Raw genomic sequence first — 11,423 nt, 5'->3', positions numbered from 1 at the left:
CGCCTGGGCACACCCTACATGCCCGGGCACACCCTACACACCTGGGCACACCCTACATGCCCGGGCACACCCTACACGCCTGGGCACACCCTACACGCCCGGGCACACCCTACACGCCTGGGCACACCTCTTCAGGCCCCGGCACCCCTCCAGGCCTGGAATCCCAGCTGCTTGCTTTTCTCCTCAGTGGGAAAAGAGTTTCAGGGGCCTGGCCTTCTGGGAAAAGGCCTCTCAAGCCTTGTAGTGTGATGGAAGAGGGGAAAGGAGAGGATGAGATGAGATAAGAAAGAGATCCCAGCAGCACATCAAGTGCACAGATCACCTCAGCCTATGGTGAAGACCTGACACTAGCCTCATTTTCAGGGAGAAATGATGGAGGCCCAGAGAGTTCAGGACCTGACCCAGGGGCACACAGCAGAGAAACAGAGCCTGGGAGTGACCCCATAGGAGGACCCAGGGCCATGCTCACCACCTCTGTGGGTAAGAGGGACCAGTGAAGCTGGGGTCAAGGCAGGGGCCCCCACCTGGGACAGGAGAAGAAGTGGCATCTGAGGCTGTTTCACTGGGTACTTCCCATGTGCAAAGTTTTATTGTGGAATCTTTTCAACAGCCTGGCAGGGTCCTGCTATAATTGCTTTCATCTTCCACAGAGAAAGCTGGAGCTCAGAGAGGCTGTGAGGACACAAAACCACACAGAATGAAGGATGCCACACACAACGATGCACAGAAGACACACACACACCGCACACAAACCACACATGGAATAGCAGATGGCAAAGCAACAAGAAAACTACGTCCCCAGCCTACGTCCTCCCTGAACTCCAGACTCCCCCCTCCTGAGCATATGACTGCCTAGGGCAATGCCAAAGGAGCAAGGGCCACAAGAATGTCCTGGACCTGGCCAGGGAAGGACCTGAGCTGGTCCTGAATGCCCTTCCCGTGGTTGCAGCTTCTCCCAGGGCTCAGGCCCTGGCCTTACAGTCCTCTCACCTTCTGGATCTGGCCTGGTGATTGTCCTACAGAAGGAGGATCCCAGTGGAAGCTTAGTGCTGGTGTGGGAGACGCCTTATATACAGGTGGCCGTACAATCAAAAAGCACAGCTTCTTCTGGGGAGGGACCGCTGGGTCAGACAGGCTAAGGCTTCTGGCTGTCAGACTGTGCCCTGGCCAATAGGGCCAGCCCTTTGGCATCTGTGCAGACAGGCTAAGGCTTCTGGCTATCAGACTGTGCCATGGCCAATAGGGCTACAGGCTGCTCAACCCTTTGGCATCTGTGCAGCTCGTGTCCTCTCTCAGACCTCTAGGAATTGGGAACAACTTTGGTCAAGGCCTGCCTTTGGCAAAATGGAAAGAGGAGTAAGTTATCTTCCACACTCTCCCAGTCTCCTCACACTGTGCCATGGGTGCTCCTGGTTTTGAGTGTGGACTTGAGTTATCTTCCCTCCTCATCTTTACACTGTCCTGGCACTTTACACACAGACACACACACGGTGGGGAGTGGGGGGAGCCCACTCATCCGAGGATGCAGTGGTTGAGGGATACCTATCATACCAGTGTCCCCCAGCCTGTGTTTAAACCTGGCAGTTCCCTGCTCTTGAAAATACCCCTTGGCGATGGCTACCCTTCCCATGTCTCAGCTCTCTCTTCCTTCCCCAAACTCATGCATTCATTCAATAAACATTTTTTGAGCACCCTCCGTGTCTTAGGCCTACTGTAGGAAACCGGGAGGTACTTGTGAGCAAAAAGACAAAGACCTTTGCCCTCCTGGAGTGTAGTCTAGAGAGGGCTACCGACAGCATAAATTAAAGTGGTAGATAAGCAAATCACAGGGAAAGTCAGAATGTGGTGACTGCTCTGGCAGAGAGACAGAGTACGATGAGCCATCAGCCATGCTGGGGCGAGCAGGTGCAGAGGCTTCCACTTTCAATGAGGAGGCTGTAGTCAGTCTGATGGAGAAGACAAACTCAGAGCTATTTTTATAAGCAGAGACTCCAGCCATCTCTTTTTCTCTCCGCTCCTCACCACCATGTGCCTTCAGGCTGCTTATCACAGCATTTTCCTAAAAAGAAAAAAAGCAGCTTCCTCCCTAACAGAACCATATTGTTTCCCACCACACATTAGTCAGTCACCTGGCAGGGCACGGGGGGCCCGACGAGCCCACAAACACTGTTCTGAGAGAACAGCTCTGGTGTCAGACTGAGTCCTGACACGGGAAAATCGGGTTGATCAGTGTTAATTCCTCTCAGAAGGCACCGGATACTCAGGCAAATGGACCCAACGCAACCACAAAGATCTGAGTCTGAATCCAGACTTTGTCCCTCACATCACATGAGTTACTTATTAACCTCACTCGTTGGGCCAGAGCTCTTTGTCTTTAAAATGGAATCATCAGGCCCTGAAGAAATGCCTCCTGATGATTTATTTACTCCTGGAATCATCACCCCATTCCTCTGTGTTTTTTCCAAGGCCATCTATCTATCAATAATGTCCTGAGGACGCCTACCTCATGGGGAATTATTATTAACACCATGTATGATTTTAACTGGGCCCATTCATCAACAAGGACACTGAAGACAACGGAAGCCCCCTGAACTAGGCTGCGCAGTCTACATGGCTGCTCAGAGCGGTCCTGGGTTTGAGGCCCCAGGCAGTGTGCCAAGGGTATCACCAGCTACCGTGACAGATAAGGAAACAGGCCCAGGGGGGCCTTCCCTATAGGCCTTCAGACACCTGGGCCACCAATCTTCCCATCTCAACATGGCTGATATGGGACGCAGCCTGCAGCCTCCACCCGTGGGATTGGAGACATTGACTAGACTCCCCTCGTCCCTCCTCCAGGAGTTCACCTCTCTGTCATCAGTGTGGGGTCCAAGGACCGGAATCAGTCACAGGGAATTATGAAAAAGCCCTCCTCTAAAGCAGACTCCTCCTGACTAGCCGAGAAATCCAGAGACCCAGGAGAAGCTACGTCTCAGCAAGCAGCCCAACTTTTAAACTAAGAAGCCCTGGGCACACCTCAGGCAGGCTGGTTCCATCATCTTTTTAGAAGAGGGCAAGGTTGCCTGTCCTTACAACCTGCTGAGCTGAGGCAAACCTGGAGCTCGGCTGCGTCCCAGCGAGTCATCCAGTGCTAAATCTGGAACCACTCTGGGAAACGGCCTTTTCCCAAAGTTTCCCTTGATGACCAGCGAAGTTCGGAGGTGAGTTTCCAGAGGAGCCCACCCATTTTTGAATAAGCGTGTGGAGGTGTGTGGGGTCAGGTCAGGGAAGCCAGAGCAGGAATTGTATCCAACAGGAGTCCAAGCCAAAAACTCAGCAAAAGGATCAAGGGCATCCACCCCGACCCGCCTTCTCTCTGTGTTTGCTTCTGGGAGCCTTTTATTGTCTAGCTTATTCCTCCAGCTTGGAGATGTGAGAACAGGCTACAAAGAACGAATTATTGCCCCCAACATTCCTGTCACCCCCCCCAACCCAGTCCCCTTGCAGAGGAAATGAGCATGTCCTGGAAGATAAACTTCCCCAGTCGTCCGTGGCCTTATGTAAGATGATGATCTCCTGAGTCTTGGGTTTCCTACCTTTCAAGTGGCAAAAATGGCGCTACTGCCTGAGAAGCTATGCTGAAGGTTAAAGGAGGTCACACAAGCAGACGATGAGGAGAAACTATCACGTCACAAAGGGCTCTAAAAACAATGGCTACTGCTGCTACCATTGTTCTATGAGCTCGTATCAGTGACTGCACAGCCCAGAGGGGCTTTCCTATCTGCACAGGGCAATGGTCTCAGGCGAGGTCCAGCCTCAGAACACACTTCTACCACAATTAGATACCACGTCATGCCCACGAACACGAATAAAATCAAAAAGAAAGAAAGAAAAAGAGACAGAGAAGGAAAGAAAGAGAAGGAAGAAAGGAAAATTGCAAGTGTCAGGATATGGAGAAACTGGAACTTTCATACATTACTGGTAGGAGTGTAGAATGGTGCAGCCACTGTGGAAACAGTTTGGCAGTTCCTCTGAGAGTTACCAATGACACAGCAATTCCACACCTAGGTATACACCCAATATAATTGAATGAAAACGACTGTTTATACAAAAACTTCTATATGAATAATCACAGCAGTATGATGAGACTTAATTTACAAGCATATATATATATGTGAAAGTTATGGGTGCACCTTTATACCCGTAACTTTCTTCACATCGCTCTTCCCCACTTCTGGGGTTTCTTTTTACCTTTTCAAGTAAATGGCTTTAAAATGACTTCCAAATTACACAAAATTATTTTTATAAAATGCAATTTACAGAACTATATATTAATTAGAATTTTTATTTCTAGTAATCTTAAGTTTTAGTGGAAACAAGAAGCAAGAAATCTGAACTGTATGTCAGATGTTAGCATTTTATACATAAAATTATTTCACAATTTCAGAACCGTGTTTTCTCATATAATAATTATTTACATTGGAAATGACCCAGACATTCAATAAGCATTTGTTATTTAATTTAAAATAATGTTAAGATTTTACATTACACAAAAAGTCCACTTATAGATATTTATCTCATTTACATGTATTTAATTAATTTATTTTTTAACAATTTAGATTACTCTTGAAAACCAAAGTATTATATAAAGTTAGTCATTATCTAAAGTTATTTCCCTAATAACCACAGAGGTCAATATAAAATTTATTGATTTAGACAGAAATGTATGCTGATGACTCTAAAGATATTTTTATTATTTTAATAATAACTTTTGAAGCCAGTTTTATTTATCGAAGATTCACATGAACTTGAAAACTGTTTAGACTTAATTTATGAATACTCATTTACTTATATGCCAATTTGGTAGCAAGACAAGTGAAACAAAAAGCTGGTTCTTTGAAAAGATAAATAAAATTGATAGACCACCAGTGAGATCAACCAAAAAGAAGAAAACAGAGGATATAAATAAGCTCAATTAGAAACAAAACAGGAGATATTACAACTGATACCACCAGAAATACAAAAAGACCATTCAAGGCTACTATGAACATCTTTACATGCATAAACTAGAAAACCTAGAGGAGATAAATAAATTCTTGGAAATATACAACCCTCCTAGATTAAACCAGAAAGAAATAGAATATTTGAACAGACCAATAACAAGCAGAGAGATTAAAATGGTAATTCTTTAAAAAAAAAAAAAGCCAATAAAAAGAAGTCCAGGACCAGACAAACTCACAGCTAAATGCTATCAGACATTAAAAGAAGAGGTAGGCGCAGTGGCTCACACCTGTAATCATGGCACTTTGGGAGGTCAAGAGGGGTGGATAACTTGAGGCCAGGAGTTCAAGACCAGCCTAGCCAACATGGCGAAACCCCGTCTCTACTAAAAGTACAAAGATTAGCCGGGCATTGTAGCGCACACCTGTAATTCCAGCTACTGGGGAGGCTGAGGCAAGAGAGTTGCTTGCACCCAGGGGATGGAGGTTGCAGTGAGCCAAAATTGTGCCACTGCACTCCAGCCTAGGTGACAGAGCGAGACTCTGTCTCAAATAAATAAATAAATACATAATTGGTACCAATCCTGTTGACACTATTATAAATGGTAGAGAAAGATGGAATCCTCCTTAAATCATTCTGTGAAGCCAGTATCACCCTAATACCAAAACTAGTAAAGGTTGTAACTAAAAAAGAAAACTACAGACCAATATCCCTGATGAACATAGATGCAAAAATCCTCAACAAAATACTAACTAAGCAAATCCAATAGCAAATCAAAAACATAATCCATCACAATCAAGTGGGTTTCATACCAGGGATGCAGGGATGGTTTAACATATGTAAGTCAACACATCAACAGAATTAAAAACAAAAATCACATGATCATATCAGTAGATGCAGAAAAAGCATTTAACAAAATCCAGCATCCCTTTATGATTAATACCCTCAGCAAAATCTACATAGAAGGGACATACCTTAAAGTAAGAAAAGCCATCTATGACAAACCCACAGACAACATTACACTGAACAGGGAAAAGTTGAAAGTATTCCCCATGAGAACTACAACAAGAGAAGGATGCTCACTCTCACCATGTCTATTCAACATAATACTAGAAATCCTAGCCAGAGGAATCAGACAAGAGAAATAAATAAAGGGCACGCAAATTGGTAAAGAAGAAGTCAACTTGTCGCTGTTTGCAGCTGGTATGATTGTATACCCAGAAAGGCATATAGACTCATGCAAAAAACTCCTAGAACTGGTAAATGAATTCAGCAAAGTTTCAGGATACAAAATGTACACAAATCATTAGCTCTACTATACACACCAACAGTGACCAAGCTGAGAATCAAAACAAGAACTCAATCCCTTTCACAATAGCTACAAAAAAAGATTGAATACTTAGGAATATACCTAACCAAGGACATGAAAGACCTCTACAAGGAAAACTACAAAACATTGCTGAAAGAAATCATAAATGACACAAACAAATGGAAACACATCCCATGCTCATGAATGGGTAGAATCAATGTTGTGAAAATGACCAGACTGCCAAAAGCAATCTACAAATTCAATGCAATTCTCATCAAAATGCCACCATCACTCTTCACAGAACTAGGAAAAACAATCCTAAAATTCATATAGGACCAAAAAAGAGCCTGCATAGCCAAAGCAAGACTAAACAAAAAGAACAAATCTGGAGGCATCACTTTACCCAACTTCAAACTATACTGTAAGGACATAGTCACCAAAACAGCATGGTACTGGTATAAAAAATAAGCATACAGGCCAATGGAACAGAACAAAGAACCAAGAAATAAAGCCAAATATTTACAGCCAACTGATCTTCGACAAAGCAAACAAAAACACAAAGTGGGGAAAGGACACCTTATCCAACGAATAGTGCTGGGATAATTGACAAGCCACATATAGAAGAATGAGATGGGATCCTCATCTCTCATCTTATACAAAAATCAACTCAAGATGGATCAAGGACTTACATCTAAGACCTGAAACCATAAAGATTCTAGGAGATAACATTGGAAAACCCCTTCTAGACTTTGGTTTAGGCAAAGACTTCATGACCAAGAACCCAAAAGCAAATGCAACAAAAACAAAGATAAATACATGGGACTTAATTAAACTAAAAAGCTTCTGCACAGACAAAGAAATAATCAGCAGAGTTAACAGACAACCCACAGAGTGGGAGAAAATTTTCACAATCTATACATCCAACAAGGGACTAATATCCAGAATCTACAATGAACTCAAACAAATCAGCAAGGAAGATACAAACAATCCCATCAAAAAGTGGGCTAAGGACACAGATAGACAATTCTCAACAGAAGATATACAAATGGCCAACAAACATGTGAAAAAATGCTCAACATCGCTAATGATCAGGGAAATGCAAATCAAAACCACAAGGCAATACCACCTTACTCCTGCAAGAATGGTCATAATCAAAAAATTAAAAAATAATAGATGTTGATGTAGATGCACTGAACAGGGAACACTTCTACACTGCTGGTGGGAATGTAAACTAGTACAACCACTATAGAAACTAGTGTGGAGATTCCTTAAAGAACTAAAAGTACAACTACTGCCTGATCCAGCAATCCCACTACTTTGCTAGAGGAAAAGAAATTATTTATTATTTATTATTATACAAAAAAATTATTATTTGTTATTATGCAAAAAAGATACTTGCACACGTATGTTTATAACAGCACAATTTACAATTGCAAAAATGTGGAACCAACCAAAATGCCCATCAATCAATAAGTCCATAAAGAAAATTATATATATATGCACACAACGGAATACTACTCAGCCTTAAAAACAAATAAATTAATAACATTTGCAGCCACCTTAATGAGATTAGAGACTATTATTCTAAGTGAAGTAACTCAGGAATGGAAAACCAAATATTGTATGTTCTCATTCATAAGTGGGAGCTAAGCTATGAGGATGCAAAGACATAAGAATGATACAATGGACTTTGGGGACTCAGGAAAAGGGTAGAAAGGGGTGAAGGATAAAAGACTACAAATTGGGTGCAGGGTATACTGCTCGGGTGATGGCTGCGCCAAAATCTCACAAATCGCCACTAAAGAATGTCCTCATATGGCCGGGTGCAGTGGCTCATGCCTGTAATCCCAGCACTTTGGGAGGCTGAGGAGGGTGGATCACCTGAGGTCAGGAGTTCGAGACCAGCCTTACCAACAAGGAGAAACCCCATCTCTACTAAAAATACAAAAAAATTTAGCCAGGCAGGGTGGCCCATGCTTGTAATTCCAGCTACTCAGGAGGCTGAGACAGGAGAATCACTTGAACCCGGGAGGCGGAGGTTGTGGCGAGCCGAGATCGAGCCATTGCACTCCAATCTGGGCAACAAAAGTGAAACTCTGTCTCAAAACAAACAAACAAACAAAAAAAAACAATGTACTCATGTAACCAAATACCACCTGTTCCCCAATAACCCATGGAAATCAGAATGTTATATATATATAAAATAGGTAACAGTTGTTTTATCATGATTAAATTGGTATCAAATTAATAGGCATAAGTGAAAAAACTAATCATTTACTAGTCATAAAAAATGCAATAATATCATTCACTATATATTACCAAGAAAGTAACTCAGATAAGCAGCAGGTGACGAGAAGACCATCCTGAAAATTCTGGATATATCCTTATGTATATCCTTAAAAATCACTTACTTTCCTTTATGTAATTTTGATTTTGATTTAAATGTCACGTATTTTCAGCTAACATTTAAATTAGTCTTTTGTTGTAAAACTTCAGTTGTTATAAATCATGAAACATCTTCAGAAACTTGCTTGAAGGTAGAAATAATTCTTTCCTTCTATGATATAATTATATCATATTAAATATTTACAAAATTATGTTTGAGAAATATATTCTGACCTTGAACATAATCAGATTCAAGAACAATATTATAACAGAATGAAGACTTATGGGGAAATGTTGCAGTCAGTAAAATCTTCAAGACCAGGTAATAGTAAAGAAGATACCCATCTGGAATATTGCAGAGTGGTTGGTATCACATTTTATCAAAGGACGGTGATGCTCATCTTCTGTTTCCCACAGAACTCTGGATCCAGTTAACAGAGGTAGGGAGAAGCAGCAGCAGTATTTCAAATGCCCACATTTGATCTGCAAAAGATTCTGAGCAGGTAGAAAAAAATTGCATTCTACTTCAGTCTATGAAATTAAGGTTCAGTTATTTTTCAAGATTGGGAGGACATCACAGTGTTGATTTTTTTTTTTTTTTTTTTTTTTTATGGAGTCTCTCTGTCACCCAGGCTGGAGTGCAGTGGTGTGATCTCGGCTGACTGCAAGCTCCGCCTCCCGGGTTCACACTATTCTCCTGCCTCAGGAAATAGTGAAATTAGCCTCCTCGCCCGGCTAATTTTTGTATTTTTAGTAGAGACGGGTTTCCACCATGTTAACCAGGATGGTCTCAATCTCCTGACCTCATGATCTGCCCGCCCCAGCCTCCCAAAGTGCTGGGATTACAGGCGTGAGCCACCATGCCCGGCCACCTGCAGAGATTCTTAACAGAGGAGCCAATTCATTGTAAACTTCTTGGCCATATTTGGTCCAAACTTAACTTCAAGGAATTTCAGCATGAGCCCATTTTCTTTCTGAAGGACAAACATCTTCATTATAACATACAATGTCACTGTTAGAGTACACACCAAGTAAAAATTAATCACTTTCATTATTTTAGCTACAAAAGTTCCTTTCTTTAGATTTAGCCAAAGGCACTTAGTTAGCATTGAGACTGCTATAAACTTAATAAACAAGATACCAAGAAAGCTTGATTCTCTAGCTGCAGTAAATATCCCAGGAAGAGAGAAAATACATAGATTTTATAAACTTCATAACCTCATCACTTCGCTCCAGTGAAAAGATATCTAGCAGGAACAGAGATATTGCTTGAAGAAACTGGATAGTGGCTGTACTCCCCATCATCATAAATGTGTAAATGGAAGCACTCATCGACAAAACCTCCCTCCATAAGTATTTAAGTTGCTTTTTTATAGCCTGGAAGTCCAGTCATTTGGCAGGCAAAACCTGGCAGTGCCCAGTTTTCTCTTACAGAAACGGAGTATTCAGTTCTTCTTGTATTATGTCTGCCCTGGTAATAATAACTCACGCGACAGCGAGCATTCCTGCTAGCCACATTCCATTCATAAGCCAACTTGTAACAAATAAAGCAACAACATGTATTCCTTACACTCCAGAAACAATGCCAATAGAGAAATACTCCACCTCAGTAATCTCATTGCTACCAGTGGCTTGGTATAAAACACTGGCAGTGAGTTCTGGATACGTGCCAGGACGAACTGCAGACAAAGCTCCTCAGACCCCAGATTAAAGACGGAAGAGGTTTTCTATTCAGCCGGGAGGGTCGGCAGACCCATGTCTTAAGAGCCGAGCTCCCCGAGAAAGAAATACTTGGCCTTTGTAAAGGTTTACAACATTAAGGGGTCCCTGTAAAAGGGTCGTGATAAATCCAGCAGCGTGGGAAACGTGGCTGGGGACTACATGCATCAGCTAACAGAGCAAAAAGTTTTACAGTGCTTTTTTCATACAGTGTCTGGTTTACAGATAACATAAGTAGTTTAGGTCAGGTGTTGATGTTATGATTATTACTTTCTTTAACTCCTAGGCTGGGTGGTGGTGCCAAGGTTGTCTGGCTATTTATCTTACTTTTGTTTCGTTCTAACTTTTTGCTTTCTCTCTTTCCTCCTGTCTTGTGAACTAGGCAAGGTCGAGAGAGGAAGGCAGCAGGAGTAGTGGTGGTCTCCTTCCTAATCCCCTCTCTTTGAGAATTTTCACTTAAAATTAGTGGGAGTTCTCACTTTTATTTTTACTTTCCGAGTCTCTTTGCCAGACAGAGCGATAGTGTTTTATGTAATACACTTGGGCTGAAGTTTTCTGAGGAACCCATGGTAGCTACAAAAGCTTTTATCATTTGAAGGAGCAAGCATAATACACAGGGGAGCAGCAAGCAAGTTTCTATTACCACTAATATACTTATAATGAGGGCTTTAAATTCTTTACAGCTGGAAACTGTTTTCTAAATGAAGACCTAGGATCAAACTTGTGTTAAACCTGCACAGGCACATGTATCAACTTTGTCATGTCCTAAGCAGGTTAGTTTTTCACTGGGTTTTAAAAGTTTTTTCTTACTGAGTAACACAGTATTTTTTAATAACAGAAGTTTTTAAGAGCCAGACGCGTGAACTTGGGGCATCTGTTTGAGGAAAGAGTTAGTTAAAGTAAAGTTATCTTCAGGCATTAACTCTTTTGCTTCTCAAGGCCATTGGTCTCTTATGTTAGCCTTTTTATAAACATAACATGAAGAAACATCTAGGCTGCCAGCAATGTTTTCAGCCAACTGAGCAAATAG

At 42.0% G+C, this 11,423-nt stretch overlaps 1 protein-coding gene and 1 pseudogene across 2 annotated transcripts in view; both read right to left on the bottom strand.

The window, feature by feature from the left end:
* Positions 1–1,073, bottom strand: part of LYPD8 (LY6/PLAUR domain containing 8) — a 13,312-nt gene extending 12,239 nt beyond the window's left edge. Inside the window, exons 1-2 of one of the 2 annotated variants that reach the window (XM_011963182.1) lie at positions 991–1,073; positions 525–672 (exon numbers count right to left, since the gene is read on the bottom strand). The gene's annotated coding sequence lies outside the window, so the exon portion shown is untranslated. The remainder of the gene's footprint in view (positions 1–524; positions 673–990) is intronic. The other variant, XM_011963181.1, reaches the window with a different exon arrangement.
* Positions 1,074–2,117: 1,044 nt separating this feature from the next.
* LOC105527008 overlaps positions 2,118–11,423 on the bottom strand; it is a 19,130-nt pseudogene continuing 9,824 nt past the window's right edge.

This window comes from Colobus angolensis, unplaced genomic scaffold, assembly GCF_000951035.1.
Source record: "Colobus angolensis palliatus isolate OR3802 unplaced genomic scaffold, Cang.pa_1.0 Scaffold600, whole genome shotgun sequence".
In the NCBI taxonomy this organism is placed as follows: Eukaryota; Metazoa; Chordata; class Mammalia; order Primates; family Cercopithecidae; genus Colobus; species Colobus angolensis.
Note: the sequence above shows the minus strand (reverse complement) of the source record. Positions and strands in the feature narration are given on the sequence as shown.